Raw genomic sequence first — 12,336 nt, 5'->3', positions numbered from 1 at the left:
AGCAAAATGGACATGTCCGTGTGGGTCAGCGAAGCCTCACACCGCTACCGATTCTCCGAATCACCAGTGATCATTCTTACCAGTATGCCCGAACCAGGCCAAACCAGTAGCATTTCATCCCTGGGCTGAACACAAAGAAGAGGGGGTGAATTTATTTCCCAAAGCACCTGAAGACAGAATGCAAAATAACAGGTGGAAACTGATCAAGGAGAGAAGTCACCTGGAATTAAGGAGAAACTTCCTAATAGCGAGGACAATTAACCAGTGGAAGTGCTTGCCTTCAGAAGGTGTGGGTACTTCATCAGTGGAGGCTTTTTAAGAAGAGGCAGCCACTTGTCTCAAATTGTGTAGGGTCTCCAGCTTGAGCAGGGGGTTGGACTAGAACAGTGTTTCCCAACCTTGGCAACTTGAAGATATCTGGACTTCAACTCCCAGAATCCCCCAGCCAGCATTCGCTGGCTGGGGGATTCTGGGAGTTGAAGTCCAGATATCTTCAAGTTGTCACGGTTGGGAAACACTGGACTAGAAGACCTCCAAGGTACCCCCTTGATTGACATTTCTCTTTTTTGATAGAGATATCTCAGTCCTCTCCATCCAACCCTTCTATCTCTTACTTACTCTGTGACCAATAAGTGCCCTCAGAGTTGGCTTTCTCCAGGTCCCATCCACCAAACAATGTCAGTTGACGGGAGCTCAGGGAAGGGCCTTCTCTGTGGCAGCTCTGACACTTTGGAACCAACTGCCTCTGGAGATCCGTGTTATCCCCACCCTATCAGTCTTCTGGAAAGCCGTCAAGACCTGGCTTTTCTGGCAGGTCTGGGACCATGAATGTATGAGTGTATGTATGGCTTTTGGGGGTTATAATGCATTTTATACTGTTTTATTGTATTTATTGTTCTTACTAATTTTATATTGTTGGTTATGGTCATTATTGTAAGCTGCTCAGAGTTGGGTGGCAGATAAATCCCATAAATAAATTAAAAAAAATTTTTTCTTCCTTATACTGTTATAATCAGACATTTCAGTCACTCTGGCCTTGGAATTTACTTAGAGGCACAGGCTGGTTCCCACTGGCTGCAGTATAGCAATGGAAAGCCATTTCCTAAGGTGGCCACTAGGGAGCACTATCATCTAAAACGCGGCATTTCAGTGCACTCCTAGAGGGCAAAATGGAATGGGCAAAGAAACGTTTTGTATACAGCAACAAAGATTTATTATTATTTTTTTGTCCTGAAAACTTTGGATAATCAAAAATGGACGCCTGCAGGAAGGGTTCAAGTCTGTCTAGTATGAAACAAATTTCTTGGTTGAGTACTGTACACTAAAAGGCAGCTGTGATTTAATCCAAAGTACCATTTCATTGATAGATTGTGATTCAACACTCTGAAGAGAAGTAACTACTGAAAGCTGCAAAATTGTTGCTCTTGCTCCAGTCTTAACACTGTGTCACACATTATACTAGGGTTGCCCAGAAAGTAATGCACATTTTTTTCCCTTCAACAATTATTTATTGAACACAATGAAAGTTACACACGAGAAAGAATGATGTTTCTTCTACACTCCCTATTTTTCTACGTAATCTCTGTCACATTCTCTGGCCTTCCTCCAGCGACACATAAGGGCATCTATGCCGTCGGTACCACTTGTTCTGGTCACAAAGCCATTTCTGAACTGTGCGAATCACCTCTAATGGCCTTATCCTCTGTGCCCAGCGACTAACCGTACTTCTGTCGACTGCAGATTCTCCATAAACTGTACACAAACGTTTGTGAATGTTCCCAACAGTTTATTTCTCCACAGTGAGAAATTCAATGAGGACACGCTGCTTGTAACATACATCACTTACAGATGCCATTTCGAAACACTGCTGCAGCTATGCTATCTGTCTGAAGAAACACAAAATTTACACACGTACTCCTGACAATTCAAATAATGTATATCTAAATTTTTGCATTACTGTACCATTACTGTAGGCTGATAAAAAAAATGTGGTGCATTGCTTTCTGGGCAAGCCTCGTAGGTCCTTAAAAATAGGAAGGCCGTTGAGCATATACAGTCCCAAGCAGCTCCAGCCAAGCTGGACTTGCAGGATACGTACGGTGCCTGTAAAAGCACTGCTTTCTGTACAGGCATTTTCCATTTGTAGCTTTGCAATATGAACATGTACTATATAGTGGTTTAATGGCTGAAGTTAACTTGCTTCTTGCTCCTTGGATATCACTGGAGAGCCTTTGGCTTGCGACATTCCAAATGAGACCAAGGCTGACCTTTGGAATTTAATGCAAAGGATATTTTTAGGAGCAGAGAAATCAGAAACTCTGGCTCCCCTCGCACAAACATAATCATTAGGCAGGTATGTACATTTAGGGAGAAAGCCGTTGGTCTGTTGCTCTTTTTGTGTGTGTGTGTTTCATACCCTTCTAGCAGGGTTGGGCTGCTAAGGTGGAATGGTGGCTTGTGCTCGCCCCAGTGGCTCTGAGTGCTAGCGGAGTCCAGCGCAATTATGCTACTGCACCTCGGCAGGTAGCGAAATCGCGCGTGGACAGGCAGGGGCACCAGTGGTGCCCCTGCGTGTCCATGCGCGATTTCACTACCTGCCCAGGTACAGTAGCATAATTGCGCTGGACTCTGCTAGCACTCAGAGCCAGGGGAGTGAGCACACATCACTGTTCCCCTTTAACAGCTCACCTCTGCCTCCTAGATATATGGAACAGTTCAGTGTTAATTAGATATATACAGAAATGTGACCTCTACAATAACAACTTTCTTAAGAGCTGAGAGAAGAGAGGCTACTTGTTCAGCCGTCCACCCCAGAGCTCCTCGCTCCTATCCATAAAAAGGCACTTTACTTCAAATCATTTCCTAAGGCAATGCGTAGATAAATAAGAGACCGTTCAATAGCCTAATTTTGTATCTATATTAGTTAAATTTGTGTCCTATCACAGAGGGCTCAGGTTCCCAAGTAAAGCCATATTCAAAACCAAACATTTGGTAAAAAACAAACAAACATCAGTAATGTGTTTACCAGTTAAAATGTTTTCAACAACTCTATAGTCATTCAGTGTCTGGCAGTTAAAAAATTATCTTCATGATACAAATCATTTTGCCTCACACATTAGAAACATGGAAATTTCTGGGTAAACCTTCCTCAAAAGAGGAAGAAATAGCAAAATCTGTAAAGAAGGGGGATAAAACCTTCTTCAGATATATTAGTGATAGGAAGAAGAAAAACTGCAGCATCACAAAGCTTAGTACCGGGAATAATACATGCATTGATGGGAATAAGGAGATCGCTGACCATTTCAATAGCTACTTCTGTTCAGTTTTCTCAAAAGACACCTTACAAAATAATAATAATACTATAGAGGGATATAGCATTGCTTCCAGCTGTACGGATTCAGCTCCAGTGATCTTAGAAGCCGATGTCTTAGAAGAACTTGAAAGATTAAAGATAAATAAGGCAATGGGTCCAGATGGCATCCACCCCAGAGTTCTTAAAGAACTCAGATCTGTCATTGCTACCCCCCTGACTGATTTGTTTAACAAATCCCTGTTAACAGGAGATGTTCCTGAGGATTGGAGAATGGCCAGTGTTGTGCCTATCCACAAGAAGGGCCGTAGAGAAGAAGCTGGTAACTACAGGCAAGTTAGCTTGACATCAGTTGTAGTTAAAATGATGGAGACTCTACTCAAAAAGAGGATAAATCAGCATCTAAAAAACAATAACTTATTGGACCCAAATCAGCATGGCTTTACTGAAGGCAAATCGTGTCAGACTAATCTCATTGAGTTCTTTGACTATGTCACAAAGGTGTTGGATCAAGGTGGTGCCGTGGATATTGCCTATCTGGACTTCAGCAAAGCCTTTGATACGGTTCCACATAAAGAGCTGATAGATAAATTAGTGAAGATTGGACTTAATCCCTGGATAGTTCAGTGGATTTCAAGCTGGCTGAAGCATAGACATCAGAGAGTTATTGTTAATGGCGAGTATTCTGAGCAGAGACAGGTTACAAGCTGTGTGCCCCAAGGGTCTGTTCTGGGTCCTATTCTTTTTAATATGTTTGTGAGTGACATAGGGGAAGGTTTGGTAGGGAAGGTTTGCCTATTTGCTGATGACTCTAAAGTGTGCAATAGGGTTGATATTCCTGGAGGGGTCTGTAATATGGTAAATGATTTAGCGTTACTAGATAAATGGTCAAAGCAATGGAAACTGCAGTTTAATGTTTCCAAATGTAAAATAATGCACTTGGGGAAAAGGAATCCTAAATCTGAGTATTGCATTGGCAGTTCTGTGTTAGCAAAAACTTCAGAAGAGAAGGATTTAGGGGTAGTGATTTCTGACAGTCTCAAAATGGGTGAGCAGTGTGGTTGGGCGGTAGGAAAGGCAAGTAGGATGCTTGGCTGCATAGCTAGAGGTATAACAAGCAGGAAGAGGGAGATTGTGATCCCCTTATATAGAGCGCTGGTGAGACCACATTTGGAATACTGTGTTCAGTTCTGGAGACCTCACCTACAAAAAGATATTGACAAAATTGAACGGGTCCAAAGACAGGCTACAAGAATGGTGGAAGGTCTTAAGTATAAAACGTATCAGGAAAGACTGAATGAACTCAATCTGTATAGTCTGGAAGACAGAAGGAAAAGGGGGGACATGATCGAAACATTTAAATATGTTAAAGGGTTAAATAGGGTTCAGGAGGGAAGTGTTTTTAACAGGAAAGTGAACACAAGAACAAGGGGACACAATCTGAAGTTAGTTGGGGGAAAGATCAAAGGCAACATGAGAAAATATTATTTTACTGAAAGAGTAGTAGATCCTTGGAACAAACTTCCAGCAGACGTGGTTGGGAAATCCACAGTAACTGAATTTAAACATGCCTGGGATAAACATATATCCATTGTAAGATAAAATACAGGAAATAATAAAAGGGCAGACTAGATGGACCATGAGGTCTTTTTCTGCCGTCAGTCTTCTATGTTTCTATGTTTCTATGAAATCAGCTTCCCACCCATCCATGTCTATACTGCAAAACAGACAAAAATGTGGTCTTGAAACTTGGGGTATGATGAAAGGCACAGCATCAAAGAGCCTAGTGGTGCAGGCTGCAGCACCCCTACTCTAAGTGACACTTGCAGATTAGAATTCCTCTGTCAGTACAAAGAAGCCACCAGAAGGTCAAAGTTTGAAGGACTGGAAGTAAGTCATCAAGGAGTTTTGACTCTCAGCAGTTGTTTGGAGGATGTGCTTCTTTTCTTTTACATCCATTTCTTTCTCTCTTTTTTTCATTTTTAAGTCCCAACATGAAAAGAAACTGGCAAATCTGGAGTTCACATGTGCTATGGTGGATCCCTTCTACTAAAACTAGCCTTCCTGGTTTAGAACTGTTTGCTACTGTACTTAGGCTCCCACCAAGTTCCCACAGTTAAGTGACAGCTGTCTGGGTTAACCTTGCCTGGTCCTCAAATGCTAAGACTGGACTTGTTCAATACTTGGGTGGAGCTGAGTTGCTAAAGTTCCAGAAAGTTTTTGCCTCAGCAAGATTAACAACTCATCACTTTGGACTGAAAAGCTAACCATAGCTGAGTCTGGGTAACAGCTTATTAGAAGACAATGATAGACCACTTATGCAGGATTGCTAGGAGCATTATGACAACATGTCCATGTAATCACCAGGAACTGAACTAGACCCAAAGCCATCTTTATTTTCTTTTTCCCCTCTGCACAGTACGTCCACTTTACTCTGTGGAGAGGGTAACAATTGGCAATGATCTTCTGTTTGGGCTGCTGATTGATGGGAAACAGTAACGTGCTTTACAAAATCTATATCATAACTAGATTTAGAATTTAGTTAGTGACTATTTTAACAACTAACCGTACAGATTCATTTCATGGGTGCTAATGACCAAATGAGCTTGTAGTTGGCTGAATCTTACCCCATAACTTCTGCTCAGCCTCAGTCCATGCACAAAAAATGTTCACCCAACAAAACATGAAAAGACAAAGATTTCAGATCCTTCAAGGACTGGCTTATATCGGGGTGGGGGTGGGTGGGTGGGTTCCAGACAGCAACAATTAGAAATAATTTATCCTTCTAATTGCCTCATAGGTGTGGCAAGGAGGCATTACCTTGGAACCAGTTACATCAATACCAGATTGTATAAGGTCCCTAATCATTTGAGAAAAGACATGACAGCAAGGATGCAACTATAGATACCATAAAGATCTCTTGGTAGTATTTCTTGTTCATTGTTCTAAAATTTCTTCTATTTGTCTTGAAGCTGCCCAAACTTTGCTGGAAAGGAAGTCTCTAAAGTTTATTGGATTGGTTACTTAAATCATGTCTGCAGTTCAGTGATTAACAAGATAATGCCAGTGATGTCAGAAAAACCATCCCCAATTTTCTTAAAATCCCTGGGATCAGTTTAAAACCACCATTTCCTAGTGGCTGGGCTGATTGATTTGACAGGTTCCCACCTTCTCAAACAGGAAACACAATTCTAAATCTAAACATAAGTAAACCATAATAGGATAAAGTTCTAAAAACAGTGAAAAGTTCTGAATCATTTTCTTTTAAACCAGTTCCCTTCTTGCCCAGTAAGTATATTTAGAGTGCTGATGTCAACATATGGCCCTCCCCAGTTGAGCTCTAGTAAGCATGACCAAGGAAGATAAGAGCATGACCAAGGCAATAAGAGGTAACCTTCAACAACATATGAAGAACTGTAAAGTTGTCCATCCCTGGTTTAGAATACAACTTGCCAATGTGTTAATCCAGTAAAATGTAGTCAGCCTCACAATTTCCAAACAGGATATGAAATCCAGAGTCAATCCTGATTCAGGGACCTTGGCAGAGATGGTCCATCAATAAATCACTGGCAATTCTGAATTTCAAAAGACCACCTTTGTCAAACTAGACAGGAACCACCAAGACAAGTGGTAATAATGCAGATAGCAGTCGACTCTCCACTCCACAATGAGAAATATTCCAGTTTGCCGTATATGAATAGGAAGTCTATATAGAGATAATGTCTATAGTTTAGTTTATTGATTAGCTCATAGGCCATATCAAAATACAGAGTTCCAAATTATTAATAAAATCCTATAAAATGATTTAAAATGAAATTGGAGTAAAACACAGTAATTTGATATATAGATAAGAAAAAACTATGTTTCAAGTATCACCTCTATCTACCCCAATCAGTCAATATGGCAATCTCAAACCATTTTATTCAAGTACTGTGCCTTATTAAGTGTTGTTTTCGGATTCTGGCCACACATAAGATATGTTATTTTAATATGGGATTCCTAATGGGTCAATCGTTTAATATATGAATCAAGGTACCTGTCTATCAACCTCTTATGCAAACAACAATGAAATAGTATGTGAGCCAGGACTCCCACCTCTGCCACTCCACAAATGCATAGAATGGAATCTCCCATATCTGACCATTGTGTCAAGCGGTTCGAATCTCACTCATGTAAATATCTCCCTAAAATGTTTTAGCAATGGTAATTTTAAATAGCTGTCTGTTTGAAAAGTACAAAAGTATACTTACTCAGCCATTTCAAGTTACTAAGAGCAGCTACATCATTATGTGCTTCTATGTCCATGATTCTTTCAGCAACTATTTTTTTAACTTGTTCTCCGGCTATACAAAAGACAGGAAACCTGGCTAACTAAAGAGGACAAATTAACTTCTGGGCTTTCAGGGATGGGGTTTCCCCTTGCCCGAAAAACAAAGGGTAAGAGAGCAATTCTCTGGTGGACTATGCATTTTCATTAAGCAAGAATTGCAATGGTAGGGAGAGATTAATTCACAGCAATATTTTCTTATTCACCCTCTAGCTCCTTGATTCATTTTTTCTGATTCATGGAATTTCTTATTCCAAATTGCGCTGTCAATATTCATGGGCAAATTCTAAATGTAATTTTGTTTTGTGTTAAATAGCCTGCCAGAGGTTAGCACCATGATTTTGAGTGCACAAGAATCCGAACCCGCTGAGGAAGGTTTCAAAGAAAAGTTACCCATCTTGCCTGTTTTGGATCAAGTACTCAAGAGAATGCAGCTGAGAAGTACAATTGGCCTGCAACTCATCTTATCTACTTGACAATTGGATCATAAATAGAGAACTTTTACTGTGGATGTACAATACCAGCTGGCTCAAGGGCAAACTGGCAATGCACCCAAACTTTCTTCTTCCACTTCCTAGGGTGATATTTATCGAGTCTGGCACTCCATGCCTTCTGCAAGATCATGATCTACTGCTTCCTGCTGGCATATACTAAAATTTCCCTTTGAAACAAGTCAGTAATTTATAAATGTATCCACCCACATTCTCCCTGAATATCGAAGCCCCACCTAAAAAATAAGTAACGAGCTGTTTGTGACAGAATTATAATTTTGCTTTCTGCCTCCAGATTCATATTTTTCATCCACTTTTCATCCATAGTGGGGGAGATTCTATCCAAAGATTCTGTCCCCCAAGTAGAATTTTCACCCCCACCCCCAAAAATAATGAAACATTTTAATAATAATGAGCCAGCAATGTACTGCAACTTCTAAAAAAGCCAGTGCAATTCAATGGTGAGCAAATTAAGGTGTTATGCTTAGGCAAGACAAACCAAATGCCCAGGTATAGAATAGGTGGTACCTGTTTCAACAGCAGTAGCTGTGAGAGGAATCTAGGTGGCCTAGTGCAGGGGTAAGCAAAGTTGGTTCTTCTATGACATGTGGACTTCAACTCCCAGAATTCTTGAGCCATCTTGACTTGCTTACCCCTGGCCTAGTGGACAACCACTTAAGTACAGTAGGAGTCAGTGATGTGCTGCAGCTACCAAAAAAGCCAATGCAGTCCTAGGCTGCAACAACAGAGGGATGGGAAGTGATAATAATGCATTATACTGCACTGGTATGCTCACACTTGGAATACTGCATCCAGTTCTGGTCCCCATGATACAAAAAACATTCTAAAAAGAGTGCAGAGAAGAACAACAAAGATGATTAGGAACCTGGGGGCCGAACTGAACAATAAATGTTTAAGGGAATTAGGTATATTTAGCCTAATGAAGAGAAAGACTGGGGTGACATAATAGCTGTCCTCCAATACTTCATTTATTGAATTGATTTGCTGGCCATCTCATTTCAAAATGAGACAAATACTTGAAGGGTTGTTTCAGCAGAGAAGAGGGCAGCAAGTTATTCTTCAAAGCTCCTGAGGGCAGGACAAGAATCAACGGGGGGGGGGGGGGTTGTTGTTAAAGAGAGATCCAATCTAGAACTAAGGAGAAATTTCCAGATAGTGTGTACAATTAACCAACAGAACAGCTTGCCTCCTTGTGGGTGTGCTATTATTGCTGGAGGTTTTTAAAAAAGATTGTGCAACCATTTGTCTGTGATGATATAAAGATCTAGAATAGGGGTCTCCATCCTGGCCTAGAACAGTGTTGGCGAACCTTTTTTTCCTTGGGTGCAAAAAGAGCATGCACAATTGCACATGTGAGTGCCCACACCCATAATTCAGTGGTTGCGGAGGGCAAAAATAACTTCCTCCGCCCCCCAGAGGCCCTCTGGAGGTCAGAAATGGCCTGTTTCCCAACTTCTGGTGGGCCCTATAGGCTCATATTTCACCCTTCCCAGCATAGTTCCCTCGAAGCTGAGCAGTGAGCAATCGCTCACTTAAAAATCATCATCAACTCAGAGTTTTCCAAACCTGCCCAGAAGCCGAGAGGGAAAGAGTGAGAGGGAAGGAGAGAGAGAAGAAGAGAGAAAGAGAGAGAAACAATAGAAAAAAGAGAGGAAGGAAAAGAGAAAGAAAAAGAATGGGAGTAAGGAAGAGAGAAAGAAAATCAAAATCTAGTTTGAAACTAGCTCAACTATTTAAGTGGCATTTTGATATTGATAGAGTTGCCCTATTATGAGCTCACTGTTATAGACACACAGCACAGTATTTTATTTTGAAATTCTCTGAGGCAAAACAGGGTGGGTTTTTTATTAGTTTGTTTGTTTGTTTGTTTATTATTTCTGTGCCGCCCAGTCCCGAAGGGACTGCTGCTCAGACACTATACTTTTCCGCCCACCCACCCCAAAAAATTAGAGGGAACACTGCTTCCCAGGCTCCAAAGGCTTCCCTGGAGTTGGGGGAGGGTACAAAACACCCTCCCTCATCCCCACGGAGGCTCTCCGGAAGCCAAAACTTCTCTCCCAGAGCCATTGTGCGAGCCAAAAATCAGCTGGCCAGCACACATATGCACATTGGAGCTGAGCTAGGGCAACGACTTGCATGCCAGCAGCTATGGCTCCACGTGCCACCTGTGGCACCCATGCCATAGGTTCGCTTTCCATTCCTATGATTCTAAGATTCTTTGGTGTCCATCCTACAATGTTCTAATTTCTACCTTCAAAGAGAACCTTCACTGCCAATTTTTGGAAGCAACATTGTTGGACTGCAGTTATGGTCTACCCTTGACCTAAGATGTTAAGTTGCCTTTATTATTTGCCTGGTGCTCCTGACTTCTCGACCTCTCCCTTGCTTCTCCTCCTTTTGCCCTGGATTTACACCTGCTGATTCCATTTTTGTCATTTCCTCACTAGTGATTTATAGCACCTTCCAGTGTCGCCCCAGCCACTTGTGGCAATATAAAACCTGTCTATATTACAGCTATATCAGCACCGTGATACTAAGCCACCATAAATCACAAGTGAGGAAACAGCCTTAGGCTCCCATTGACAGACTGATCTTCTGCAAATGTGCCAATCCCCTGATTGAACCAAGTCAGGCTTTATTCTCCAGGGCATTGATGAGACTTCAGAGCTTCTCCAGCCCACTTCAGCACTGAGATCCTTTTAGTGGTAAATGCTCAGAAGTGAAGCTAAGTGATCTCTTGCTAAGACCAGGCTTACCTTATTCCATATTACCAGATCAAAGTATGTGGAGCTGTTGGACATACCAACATTTTCCATCTGTTTTTGAAAGAGTAGCCTAAATCAAGGTCTGCACTGCCTTTTCTTCCATCCAGAGAATTCACAGGTAGGCCAAAGAGAATCAAGGAATCAACCTGAAGGCCAGCCTGGATACCTCCGCCCTCCTTTACAGCCAGCCAAGAATCCCCGTCTCATTTCCTTGCTATCTTCAGGGAGATTTCCCTTTGTTACTATTACTCAGTTCTGAAAACTGGCAGTGAAAACTGCACGGTAGTGACGCTGACAAAGGTAGGAGCCTTCCCACAAGTCTTTCTGGAGAAGGATTGCCTTTGGTGACCAGATCCCCACCCCACCCCCATCATTGCTCAGCCACTGATTTGACTCAAGACCAAAGAGCTTTGGTATCCAATTGGAAGAGTAAGAATTGGAAAAAGAGTGGAGAAAACAAGCACCCAGATCCAGAGAGGCTAACATTGGTGCAACAAGTCAAGGCCTTCTTCTTCCAGCCCAGGTGCCCAGGCAGCTTGGCATTCTCTGGGAGCACCCATTTGCCAACTAAGAGTTTCCAAATGCAAGATCATGTCCTTCACATGGACATTTGAAGCAAGTGAGCCAACATTTCTGGAGTTATCTAGAGCCCCAAGAAAGGAAGACTAGTACATAGCAGTAAAGCGATACAAAAAGCCTCTGCTGCCATCTACTGGCTAGCTGTATTTTTGCAGTCCAATTTTTTTAGTTGACCTAAGATCCTAAAAAAAAAATGAAGCTGCCATCTGCAGGCCTGAATGAAGCGCAGATGGTGATTTACAGAGTCTGCAAACCAGATTGATGGAAGCAGAGCTATCAGAACAGGGCTGCAAACATCTGCATGATCTCTAAGTGGTAGCCGAGAATTTGTTTTCTATGTGGATTTTCTGCCCTCTGCTAGTTACCCAGATTTTTGATGAATGGAACTGTGTGAAGGAATGGAAACACCTTTTAAATCCCACATCACTTCCACCATGTAAAGAATTCACAAAGGTAGGAATGACTCACATTGTGAGCAACAGGCCAATTAATGTTCATCCCTTTTATTTTCCAAACTCAGGGTACATATGGATTGCAAAAATCTGGTTCACCAGTAGATGGCAATAAAGGGGTGTAGAAAACTCAGGGTCAGTTATGGTTTTGCAATCCAGCCATATTTATGGTAAATTGCACATCTGCTGGAGATGAAAAACTTGGCTTTTTCAGGAGGCCCAGGTATGTAAGGCCTTTCCTTATAAGCTCTGCCACCTCAGTCTACTGGACAGAAGTGATTAGAGCTAGACAGGTCCGCACAGAATTCTAGGCTTGCAGGATGATCCACTTTAGATTTACCACAATCCCTGCATTTCTCCTTCAAATGGGGGGTGGTTTTGGAGGCCTGCC

This window comes from Erythrolamprus reginae, chromosome 2, assembly GCF_031021105.1.
Source record: "Erythrolamprus reginae isolate rEryReg1 chromosome 2, rEryReg1.hap1, whole genome shotgun sequence".
Classification (NCBI taxonomy): Eukaryota; Metazoa; Chordata; class Lepidosauria; order Squamata; family Dipsadidae; genus Erythrolamprus; species Erythrolamprus reginae.
This window is presented reverse-complemented; position numbering follows the sequence as displayed.